Source organism: Anser cygnoides, chromosome 3, assembly GCF_040182565.1.
Source record: "Anser cygnoides isolate HZ-2024a breed goose chromosome 3, Taihu_goose_T2T_genome, whole genome shotgun sequence".
Taxonomy (NCBI): Eukaryota; Metazoa; Chordata; class Aves; order Anseriformes; family Anatidae; genus Anser; species Anser cygnoides.
Window position 1 is genome coordinate 110424337 of NC_089875.1, and position 12432 is coordinate 110436768.

The 12432-nt window shown below is 39.0% G+C and overlaps 1 long non-coding RNA gene across 1 annotated transcript; it reads left to right on the top strand.

Moving 5' to 3' along the window:
• Positions 1-137: 137 nt before the first annotated feature.
• On the top strand, positions 138-12109 carry LOC136790283 (uncharacterized). Its single transcript, XR_010829804.1, has 3 exons — positions 138-643; positions 7493-7577; positions 12047-12109. It is a non-coding gene; the product is annotated as an uncharacterized lncRNA (long non-coding RNA).
• Positions 12110-12432: the final 323 nt, after the last annotated feature.

Below are 12432 nucleotides of genomic sequence, written 5' to 3' on the forward strand. Positions count from 1 at the left end.
TGAAGATATGGAGCAGGCCCTTCCAGTGGATCAGATGACCGGGGAAACTCCCTGCCTCATGCAGCAGTAGCTCCCAAGTTTTTTGCATGTTCTTCCTGAAGTACCTAATGCAGCAATCAGTCCAGGTCTGAGATCTGCGTTTTTTCAGGATAAAACAGAACAGCCAAACAGCAGAGTGTAGGAGGCAGTATGATACTTGTGGCATATGATAAACTTAAAAATGCATGATAGAGGGCAAGGAAGAGAAAGTTCAGGTAGGCTTCTTCTTGAGCGTATAAACCTGCAAATGCAGCAGTGCTACCAGAGAGCTCGGGATCCATTTTCCTTGTAATAAAAATGTATTCTCTAGTGGTGAGGTTTCTCATTGGTACTAGACACAGGTGTGTTATACTGGAGTGTTTTGGGTTTACGTGGCAAGGGTTTGGTAGAAGGGGTGGCCTCTGGAAGTAGAGCCCAGCAGCTGCCCCATGTCAGATCAGAGCCAGCTCCAGCCAGCTCCAAAAGGGACCCACTGCTGGCCAGGGCCCAGCCAGGGAGCGACGCTGGTTGGGCCTTTGGGAGAGCAGATGGAAGAAAGGGAAAAAGCACCATGCAACTGCAGCAGGAAAAGCGAAGAGTGAGAACCAGCCTTGCAGCCCCCAAGGTGAGTTCAGAAGGAGGGCAGGAGGTGCTCCAGGCAGGGAGCAGCAGTTCCCCTGCAGCCCGTGGAGAGGCCCCTGGTGCAGCAGGCTGTCCCCCTGCAGCCCATGGGTCCCACACGGAGCAGATCTCCACGCTGCAGCCCGTGGAGGAGCCCCCAGTGGAGCAGGTGGATGTGGCCTGGAGGAGGCTGCGGCCCATGGAGAGCCCCCGCAGGAGCAGGCCCCGGGCCGGAGCTGCAGCCCGTGGAGAGGAGCCCACGCAGGAGCAGGGGGTCTGGGGGGAGCTGCCGCCCGTGGGGGACCCGTGCTGGAGCAGTTTGCTTCTGACGGATGGATGGACCCTGTGGTACAGAGCCATGTGGGAGCAGTTCTTGAAGAGCTGCTGCCTGTGGGCAGCTCCCTCAGGCTCAGTTCGGGAAGGACGGCATCCCATGGGAGGGACCCCACGTGGAGCAGGGGCAGAGAGTGACCGTGAAAGGGCAGCAGATGACAAAGCATCATGGACTGACTGCAGCCCCCATTCTCCAATGCTGCTTGTGGGGAGGAGGTAGAATAGGGTGGATGGAAACGGGGGCAGGAGGTGGGGGAAAGGTGTTTTTAGTTTGCTTGAAGTTTCTCACTGTTGTAATCTGCTAGTGATAGACAATAAATTACATTAATCTCCCTGTGCTGAGTCTGTTTTGCCCATGATGGTAACTGGTGAGAAATCTCCCTGACCTTATCTCAGCTCATATGCCCTTTTCCTTTGAGAAAGGGGAGTGAGAAAATATTTGTGGTGGAATTTAGCAGCCCAGCAGGGTAAATCTACCACATTGATAGTGTTGTGAGCCCTCAAGAGGTCTACAATGTTAGTGAAAAATCCGTCACCCAGTAGCAGCAGGATACTCTGCTAAGACCTGCACACTAAGAACAGTTTCGAGTTCTCAGTTAACAGCAAACATTGATCGTGACCCAGAACGCATTGATGTAAACCATGATGCCAACTCAACAATAAAAGTCTGGGTGAATCCTGTAGCTCCTTGCAGATGGCATATTTTTTCCAACAGTTATTTGCTATTTTTTAGTGTAAGGAATTTATTACTTTAGACAGGAAGAGTTTTGGGGAATGGCAGGTGGAATCCCAGTAGAGATGAACAACAGAAACCAGAATTGTTCTGTTATGCTTTCTCCTTGCTCCATCCCCGTTGTCTTTCCCCACCCATGCATCTTGTGTGTTTTTATCATGCTCTTGCTTTCTGTGCAGGCAGCGACATGTAGCAGAATGTTTGTCATCTGCTTTCCAATTCTATCTCATGGTCTTTCATGGATGACCTGGCCTTCAGTACTTCTAGAGAAATGTTTATGTGAGACTGTGGCTCCTGATAGTATTTTAACTGCTGATTTTCTTTGTTGTTCAAAGATTGTATGATGAACTAATTAAGCAGAAACATATACACTGAAACTTCAGAGGGACTGTTTGTTGCTCAGATATTATAGTATCATAGAATCATAGAATGGCTTGGGTTGAAAGGGATCTTAAAGATCATCTAGTTACAACCCCCCTGCCATAGGCAGGGATGCCACCCACTAGATCAGGTTGGCCAAGGCCCCATCCAGCCTGGCACTGAACACCTCCAGGGATGGGGCGTCCACAACTTCTCTTGGCAACCTGTTCCAGTACATCGTTATGTTTACAGCGAAGAATTTCCTCCTAATGTCTATTCTAAATCTATCCTCTTTTAGTTTAAGACCATTCCCCCTTGTCCTATCTTTATCTACCCAAGTAAAGAGTCCTTCTGCATCCTTTTAGACCCCTTTAAGTAATGAAAGGCCTTGAGTGCTCGAGGTGAGGCCACAAAAGCACTGAGCAGAGCGGGACAATAACTTCCCTCAACTGCTTAGCAATGTCTTGCTTGATACACCCCAGGGTGCAGTCAGCCCTTTTGACTGCCAGGGAACACTGTTGACTCATATTCAACTTGCTGTCAGCCGTAGCTCCCAGATCCCTTTCAATGTCAATTATTTTCAGCAGGCTTTCCACCTATGTCTTCATTACACTCATTGACTCACTTCTTTTTTTTGTTACATCTTTTTCTTGTCTCTAAACAAATAATTTATTTCCCTGACTTTATTGACATTGTTTTGTTCTGCCTCAATTCATGTGTTTTGTGAGTTTTAAAAGTCAAAGTAAGATTTAAACTGAGTTAAGTTCATGTTATTATAATGACATCTTCACAAACAAAACAAAACAAAACATGAAAGCTGCTTGTTCCTGTCTGTTATCACCAATGGACAGCACAGAGTTCTTGCAGTCAGTTATTCCAGCGCAGTATGGTTTATAGCTTAAAAACTGGATTATTAATTCATGAGTCACGAAAGTCAATATAACTTTAAAGCTTTAAAGATATATAGTTATTATAATACACAAATATAAACCCAATAATTTCACATCCATTGATTTCTAATGGCTTCACAAACGAGTAAAACTGAGCATGAATGCTAGCAGCCATAGGCCAAAACTGTAAGAGGAACCAGATGAAGATTAAACTATTTGTACAGTCATATTTGGGCCTTGCACTTGCTTCATTTAGTGTAGATATAGAATCCATTCTACTGCAATATAGTCAACAAATTACAGGAGCTGCTTGCATGAAGTTCCTTCTGAAATGCTTCCATCACCCCTCTAACAGTGTCGCAGAATCATAGAGTAGCTTGTCTTGGAAGGGACCTTAAAGATCATCAACCCCCTCTGCCATCGGCAGGGGTGCCACCCTTTAGATCAGGTTGCCTGGGAACTTGTCTAACCAGAGCCTTCATCAGCATCAGATCAGGACAGACTTGTAACTGGGCTTCCTAAACAATTCCAGCAGACTTATGAGATAAATAAGGCATCTACTTCACTTTACAGTGAAGTCCGTATTTAAATGGAGTTACAATATAGATCTATGCAGAATTATGTCATGATCATCAACCTGCTGTAGGTGCTGCTTTTAAACACTTGCAGGTCCCCTTTTCTTCTCCTCACTCCCATGCTGAGGAAACCAAGAATCCTTCCTCTACTGACATCTTCAGAGGGATACAGTCATTTTGTACTTACCTCGCTCTCATCACAACAATACTGTGAAATCTCGCAACCTACATACAATATGTCTCTGAGAAGGGCAAATGCCTTCACTTCATAGGCCATAACAGAAGTGCAGATTAAAGAGGAGATCAGTAAAGGAGGCTGGAGGTATTTGGTCTAAAATAAAAATACCACTGTAGAACCCCTCATGCTATTGTTTTTTACATCTTCAGACATTTCAGTTCATTCACTACTGCCTTAGTTTACATGAAAAAGTTTTCAGATGCAGCTGTTCTTGCCTGGGGGTGTCCAGAAGTTTTCACATTCATCCTCCAGTATGCAGCCCAAAAGCCAAACAGATAACATAATATGGTGGTTTTACCTTGCTGAGCAGCTGAACTCTGCCACAACCACTCTCTCAGTCCCCCTCCTCAGAAGAAGAGGGGGAGAAGAAAATATGCTGGAAAGAAAAAAAGAAAAGGCTAACTGGTTGAGATAAAGATAATTTAATTAAAGGGAAAAGGAAGAGGGGAAAAACAAGTAAAGGCCGTGTAGTAGCACAGAGAGAGAAAAATATATATTCTCTACTTCCAATCAAAGAGAGATGTTTGGCCACGTCCTGGGAAGCAGGGCCTCAATATATGTAGCACTTGTTTGGAAGGACAGACATTTTCATAACAAGATACTCCTCTCTTCTTTCCCTTTCCCACCTTCTATTGCTGAGTATGACATCATATGGTATGGAATATCCCTTTAGTCGGTTTAGGTCAGTTGCCCTGGTGAGGTCCCCTCCCCACCTCTTGTCCACCCGCAGCCTGCTGGCTCTGGGGATGTTTAGAGGGAGTCCTGATGTTGTGCCAGTATTGTGCAGCAATAGACACAACACTGGTGTGATACCAGTGCTGTTCTAGCTATGAGTGCAGAGCACAGCACTACACGGGCTGTTGCAGGGAAAGTTAATTCCATCCCAGCCAGACACAGTACACGTAAAAATACCTTGAGTGGCATAGTTCAATACACAAAGATAGGTGTTTTATGCTCCTGTTTTTAACCCTCCCCATCCGTGCATCTTTTTTTCTTCCCCCAAAGAATTGTCATACCTAGCTTTGTACAATAACCAGCTAGTTACATTCATCTACATTCTGAGGGAACTGAGGGAATAATGAGAGGACACTGACGGATATTCAGACCAGCAGTTCAGGGAATCATTAGCAATTGGCCTACATTAGCTTTTCTGTTATTCTGGAATGTAAAAGCTTTCAGCTACTCTTTTTGAAGCTTTTGGGGAAAGAAAGACCAAGACATGAAGGCAGGAAGGTGGAAGGAAGGCAGGAAGGCAGACAAGAAAGAAAGAAAAAAAAAAAAAAAAAAAAAAGAAAGAAAAGATTCACTGGACCAGAAAAAGGAAGGAAGAACTGAGATGAACATAAAAAACGGCACTCCCATTTCCTCCAGAACTCTAATCTTTGGGTTACTACAGAAAAGACATACAGTGCTTAACACAACTCATAACCAAGAATCAGATATTACTTTATTTGAAAGACATATCGTATAAATCTTGCTGCAGCAGAGTGCTTTCCATCCCTAAGGGGAGATAGCTCCCTTATTTTCCAATCCACTTTAGGTACAAAAGTTCACAGGAAGGTGATTCACAGGTATACTTTTGTATTGCCATTTTTATCAACTAATTCCATGTGCTTCAAAACAGCTGTATTTTAAAGTACCTAATTCTCCCCAGACCACATTCAGGGATTGAAGGTATGGAATCGAGAAACTTTGATTTACACTCCATGGCATGACTGGAGGTGATTAGAAAGATTCCCAATCTACATTTCTGACTAGGTCTGGTCCTGACACCCAAAAAAGCTTACACAAAACTCCACAGATGAACAACACAGTCCTCTGTCTTCTGGACAGCCTTTGTCACATAAAATATTTTATCTTCTTTCAAAAAACAATCATGAAGTATATTATTCTAAAAGGAGGGTGATTCAAATCTTCAGTAAGTCAAACTGCTTTTTACAATATTGCCACAAAAATGAAAGAGCTGGAAGCAAGTTAAAAGTTTTCCACCCAGGAAAAGCTATTCTTAGAAACAGGAGCATCATGTCAGCACCTGACATGAAACTGCCTCATTACCCAAGTGCATTCAAAATAATTATAATAAAAAGCCCGCCCTCTTTGCTAAACTATATTTTACTGCATGACGTCTTCCGATCAGATGTCAGAACTACAGTTATTATATATAGCCTGTCTATAATATCTGAATGATTCCCAGATCAGTGAGCATGTAGGACCACTGATGAGCTGCAGATACTTTTTGTATTGAGTCTTCAGCAGCCCTTGGAAAACTCTTTGACTCTTAGAATACTTTAAGAAAGTTATTAAGCTGGGTCATTGATGGGCGTGATCTTTATGGCTCTAAATATTAAAAAACAAAGAATTTATTTCCTGAGTTTGGAAGGATTTTTTTCTTTCTAAAAAACAAAACAAAAAAAAAAAAAAACAAAACAAAAACAACAACAAAAAACCTACAGAAATCAAAAGGACTGATGTTAAGAAAGTGATAAAAATTTTGTTGTCATAACAACTGAGCTGACTGAGTAGAGAATCCAGAATAACCTAATTAATTTTTCAGAGTGTGAGAAAACTTTTAGGGTCATTTTGTTCAACAGTCAAATAACAGTAAGTCAATACACACACACCCAAAAAAAAAAAAAAAAGTGGAATAAACATATATGTTAAATCTGACATCCTAAATTCTGACTCATACAAAACTGATTTTGATATCTATTCTCACTGAAGTATTCTGGATTTTAAAAATATTATTCTGAGAGACTGCACAGAGTTGTTTTGGAATGAAAGTACAGAAAACCTGATACTTTGGTCCTGAGGTTACATTCAAGAATCATGTGCTGCCTCCACTGAAATCATTCACTGTTTTACCCATACAAAGGGTCTGGAACTTAATATTGACTCTGGGTTTTGCCCTGAGATAGTGTAAATTATCTTTACTTTACTGACTTCACTCTCACAAAGCAAATTTACTGTCGTAGAAATTGAGTTGTCACCTACAAATCTACTTAATCTTGTACCAAATCTTTGCTGAAAGGATAATAATAGAAACATTTGAATTCAACAGGATTCATTGATTTCCTGGAATGAAAACCTGCAGGTATGCCTGCAGTTTTCGTATAACAACTGTTGTCCTTTGCGACCCTGTTCCAGATGATAATTAGTCAAAATTCAGCCACTGGACTCCATGCCAATATCTCAGTTAACCAAGAATCCATCTTTAATGATAAACGAAAGATAAACTATGCTTATTTTTGTTCAGCAGACAATTTAGTAATGTGTTAAACTGTTTTATACTTAATTAATATATATGTTAAATGGTTTATAACTGCCATAAAGTATCTCATTTGCTGTATTTTATTTTCCCATGGTTACAAATGGGCATCATTTGCTCTTGGGACTCTGCTGTGCTGCAGACAGAGTGGAGTGGATTTATAAGAGGGTTGTGGCAGCTTTTGCTTCTCCCTTAGTGCTAGCCAGAACACACTTCATGCTACGCTACAAAGAGCAGCTAAGCTCTCTACAACAGTTTTATCCCTAGCATAGGTACCTGGAGGCACCCAGAGCTTTCTCTCTTTCTCTTATACACCTTGGCTTTCAGTTATTCACGACTTTTCCAAACAGTGAGCATGCAGGCTGGGTATACTTTGCCACAGACGGAATTCTGATGAAGATGTTCTTAGTTTTTCTTACATAATCTGCTTCTTTTCAATAAGTCTGTCTGTGATTACAGTGGCAGCCAACAATACATAGTGACTCAATGAGCTACCACGCAGATGACTCATCAGATCTGCTAAGGTGACTGCAAGGCCATCAAGGTAATGCACATTATCCCTTTCATCATCCCACATAAATAAATAAAAATCACTCACTTTCTGCAGTACCATATTTTTTTCATACCCTGAATCTGTTTCCACAAATCCTTCACTCACAAAAACATGGCATGCAATATTATTTATTTATTTATTTACTTATTCTGAATTATTTTGTTTCCAAAGATATACTTGTTACTTTAAATCCCAGTATTTCCCTCTGTGTGATCACTCATGCATCAACTCAGCTCACTTCATCCAGGGGAAATATTTTTTGACAAAATAAATGCCAATCTTTGGTGGAGGGGAAGCTTTTTGATACAAGTTTATTGCATATTCATCTACATGAACTGGAGGTGCGTTTGCAGTACAAATATTCTTTACTAAGTTTACTACAGATGACAAGAAAATAGCATCAACAGAAGAGTGAACCAGTCACTCACAGGGTACCCTGTCAGACCTACAGGTTTCTGTCAGCCTAATGACGAGGTGAGTGATCACAGACAGCGCTTCTAATTTGCAGTTGATGCTGTCAAGACAGCACATACTTTGAGATTTTATCACCTTCTGGACAACAGTCTGAGGTGGGTGGATTCTCAGGCTTTTTAAAGTTATGACAGCAAAACACATTTATGGGGCATATGTAAACTTTAATTAGAAGGTTTAAGTAAAAAAATCAGGTTCATCCAGTAGCTACCAAGTTGTGCTAGCAGAGGTATGAAAGGAAGTCGCGCTTGATTTTCACAGCTTCAATGAATGTCAGTAGATACTATAATGCTGAACAAGAAACCAAAGCTCTCACACACACATACAAGAAAAAAAAAATTCACAAGCAAAAAAAACCATGGTTACTCCTGTTCCTTCCTGAGGCACTTCAAGTTCACCTGGCACTTAGCACAGAGAAGTTGTCTCTTTCTCACTGGCCGAAAGGCACTGCTGGGAGAGAAGGAGTCACTGTCATCTTCCTCTGTTTTGGAATGGTGTGGCAAGTTCTGAGACTGCCTACCAGAACCAATCCAGCAGGTTTATCATGGCAAACACCTCTGGGTATCAGGCTGAACTGAATTTTGCTTAAGCATTCATGTGTCTTGGGTACTGACCTGATCAGGAGCTGGGACATTTCAGTCCATAATCAGACTATTCCTTGGGGGTACCTAAAACTCTGGTAGTTATAAGGAGATCTAAATTCAAGACTGATAAGAAATACAGATATAGATATAGATAGATATAGATATATAGATATAGATATAGATGATATAGATATAGATAGATATATACACAACCATATTGTATATGGTTGATAGATCCTACCCCATCAGTAGGAAGAAGTCCTGATGCCAAGGAGTAAATTAGCTACCTCAGATAGGCATTCAGTTAAAGTTAACTTTCCAGAGAAGCATCTCTACCCTCCTGATAGGGAAGGATAGGTGACTAGTTCATTTCAAATCTTTTTCTCCTTTCACTGTTTAGAGAGAAATACTAGATGATGGAATTAAATGATGGAACTAAATTCATAGATGCTTAAATTTCAGTGTGGTAATGCCTGCTCTAATCTTATAAGAAAATTTGTGCCTTAATCCTACTTTACTTTTCTGAATTTTGATGGTTTATTTGAATTAACATTGATTTACTGGCAGATTTACTGACAGATACTTGATACAAATAGAGTGAAATCATGTTCCCTTTAGTGTACATGACAGCATTGTCATTGCCTTTAGCAGGGACAAGTTTTTATGTATATCTTGGACTCACTTTTGCAGTACCGAAGCTAACAGCTTTTCCCTCATTATCTACTCAGTGATTGTCTTCTGTGATGACAGTGCTCCCCTTTTACAAAACATTTTAGAAGTTTCCTAAATTAACATTTACATTGGCATGCCTGTTATTCTGTTTATGCACAATTGAAGATACTAATAGGTGAATTGGCACTGTAAAGCAGCTGTCAGTGGGGAATTTAGATGACAATTAGTATACATTTAATGCTTTAACAAGTTTTGAGGATATCTCACACAAATGCACATTTGTATGTGCAGCTGCTAGTCTAATAAACCAAGGACTTCATTAATTATTTTCCCAATCTAATTAGGGAACACAAACGCTTATTTTATCAACAGAATTACAAGATAACTCAAAGCAGGACAGGTAGATTGAAAACACTGTAGAATTAATTACTTTGACTTCACAAGGGCATCTGGCTTAATATGCTACAAGCAAACCAATCCAAAACACTGTATAGCTGATGTTGGTAATTATTATTGAATTTGCTATTAAACAGACTCAGTGTAGTATCACCACTTTATTCCATAGAGAAGCATGCACATAAAATCTTAAGTTGATAATATAAGATGACACTGACCTCTATCAGAGCACTCGTAGTTGGGTCTGATTTCTGAGAGGACAGATTAGCATTGGTTGGTGCTGGGATCTCAGCTGTGCCATCCACTGGTGCCATTCCACTACAGAAGGAACCAGCTCCATTACCAACATTTATATCCATAAGCACTTGCATATTTCATATGAATGTTTTGAGATGGGATCATAAACTGTTTGCATTCTTTAGCAATCTAAAGGATGAACATTTAATTTAAACTCATCATTGTTGCTGTTTTCGTGGTCAGCTAGGGAGAAACACTTCCAGAAGATATACACACATCATTGTAAGCTCTAGACTTCACTGGGAACATATCACTCACTGGAGACACCTATATCTTAACACTGGCTGTAGAAGGAGCATATATGATTTGCTTAGGCTAGATGTCTGGTTATTTGAGTGTTGGTGGATGAGAGGAATCCCTCTCTAAATGGACAAACACAGAGGGCAGAGATACACATAATCTTTTTTTCAGTATTTTTAAAGGCAACTTTCCACAGTTATTAAACAATAAAACTTGCTGCTAAGACTATCTAAAGACAAGAATGATCAAGATTTTCTACATTAAGAAAATATTTTCTACTATTTCACCTTAAGTATATGAATTAAAGCATTCAATGAATACTTTTTGGGATGTCAATAAATACGATTGGCACGTCTAAAATGAAATTCGCACTATTAAATTCAATTCTTCACATTATATATATATATATTTAAGATATTTTTTAATGAAGTCCCATTGCCTCCATGTTTAGGAAAAGCTATGTAATATTCAACTGCATGATTTAGTGTTAGGTTTGTGTCATTGACTTGTTACACAAAAATAGATTTGGATTTGCCCAATATATAAAATTTTATATTGGCAAACTGAGTTTTGTTGTTTTGTAGCCTTGAGTACTTGTATTTGTAACTATGTTACTTTATTAACAGAATTTTGCTGTCTGATAAATCAAAAATATTGATGGCAGCTTTTAGTACATAAATTGCAAAACAATGTAAGTACTTGTGGTTGGTTCTTAGATTACTTAGGGTAGAACTGTGATGAATATCAATCTCGTGTAATTTCAATAGTATCTACATCACAGACCTTTGACATATTCAGTCTTGATTTAAAATTCCAACAAATGGGATAAGGATGTTTTTTGCAATTAATTATCCTTTATTAAACTTTTATGTTTCAATCTTAACCTGAATTTATTCAGCTTAATTTTGTTTGAAAAATTAGATTTCATTATAGCTTTTTCTGTAGAAGTATTAACCTTTATCACAAATCTTTCTCTCCTGAGGGGCTATGTTATCAAATTAATTCAAAAATATTTATTTTCAATTCCATATCCAAAGGTCTGCTTTTTTTTTTTTTTTAATGTTTGCAAACTATAAAACTTGAATTTACAATGAAAGAAAATTGCCAGAAAAACAAACAAACCAAAACTAAAAAACTGTGCCCATTTTTCTGAAGAAGCTGAACATCTTGTGAATACAGACTCCATTGTGTCAACAGAACTAGCTTTAGCACATGCTGCAAGGTATCCTGCTTTTTTTTTTTTTTTTTTTTTACCTTTTGTGCTTTCATAAATTCCTATTTAAAATTTCCTATCTTAAAATTATCAGTACAGATAACAAATTAGTCAATTTGAGAATTATTAGTTTTTAGACTCAAAATTTAAATCCCATGTCTACATTTTAAACTATTTCCAATTAATTACTGAATTACATTGAGTAATGGAAAAATGGAATCATCTTATAAATCACATATGATTCTTAATTAATTAATTAATTAAAATAATAATTAAAAGAATATAAAATAATACGATAGCAAGACCTTACTTGCCAAAGTACTGGTGCAGTACTGGTGCACCCACTAAGTAGCCTGTAAGCAAATCATAAAATACCTAGACAAAATTACAGGAGCCCATGATTCTTTATTTACACTTGAGCAAGACCAAGAACAATATCCAACAGGGGATGGAGCCATGCATTCATGTCATCTATGTCTGTATTTGCCACAATCCATTTTTTGGTGTTTTATTATGGTATACGTTTGCTCATGGAGGCTATTTTCACCTGATATAACTTTTGTTTGTATCTCTTTTTTCATTTTCAGGGAACAATAAGGAGAGCACGTGACATTGGACTGTGATGTTACTCTCCCTTTGACATGCAGAAGGTCTAATCCATTTTGTAATTCTGGTCTGGTATGATTACTGAGCCTAGAAAATAAGTAAATCTCTAGACATAAAATAATACAAGGATCTAAAATAATACAGAAAGCACAGCATTTACTTCATTTTGAAGTAATGGGAGACTAAGTCTTACCAATACATGTGAATTCATATAAGTCAGGTTTAATTAAGGATAAAATAAATTTCCTTCTAGTGTCACTAATACATCTAGTAATCCTCCACATGCACGGCAGCCAACTCTGACTTGATACTTTCCTTTTATATGTGAATTTACTTGACAGTTATTAATGCTGACCTCTGGCGAGGT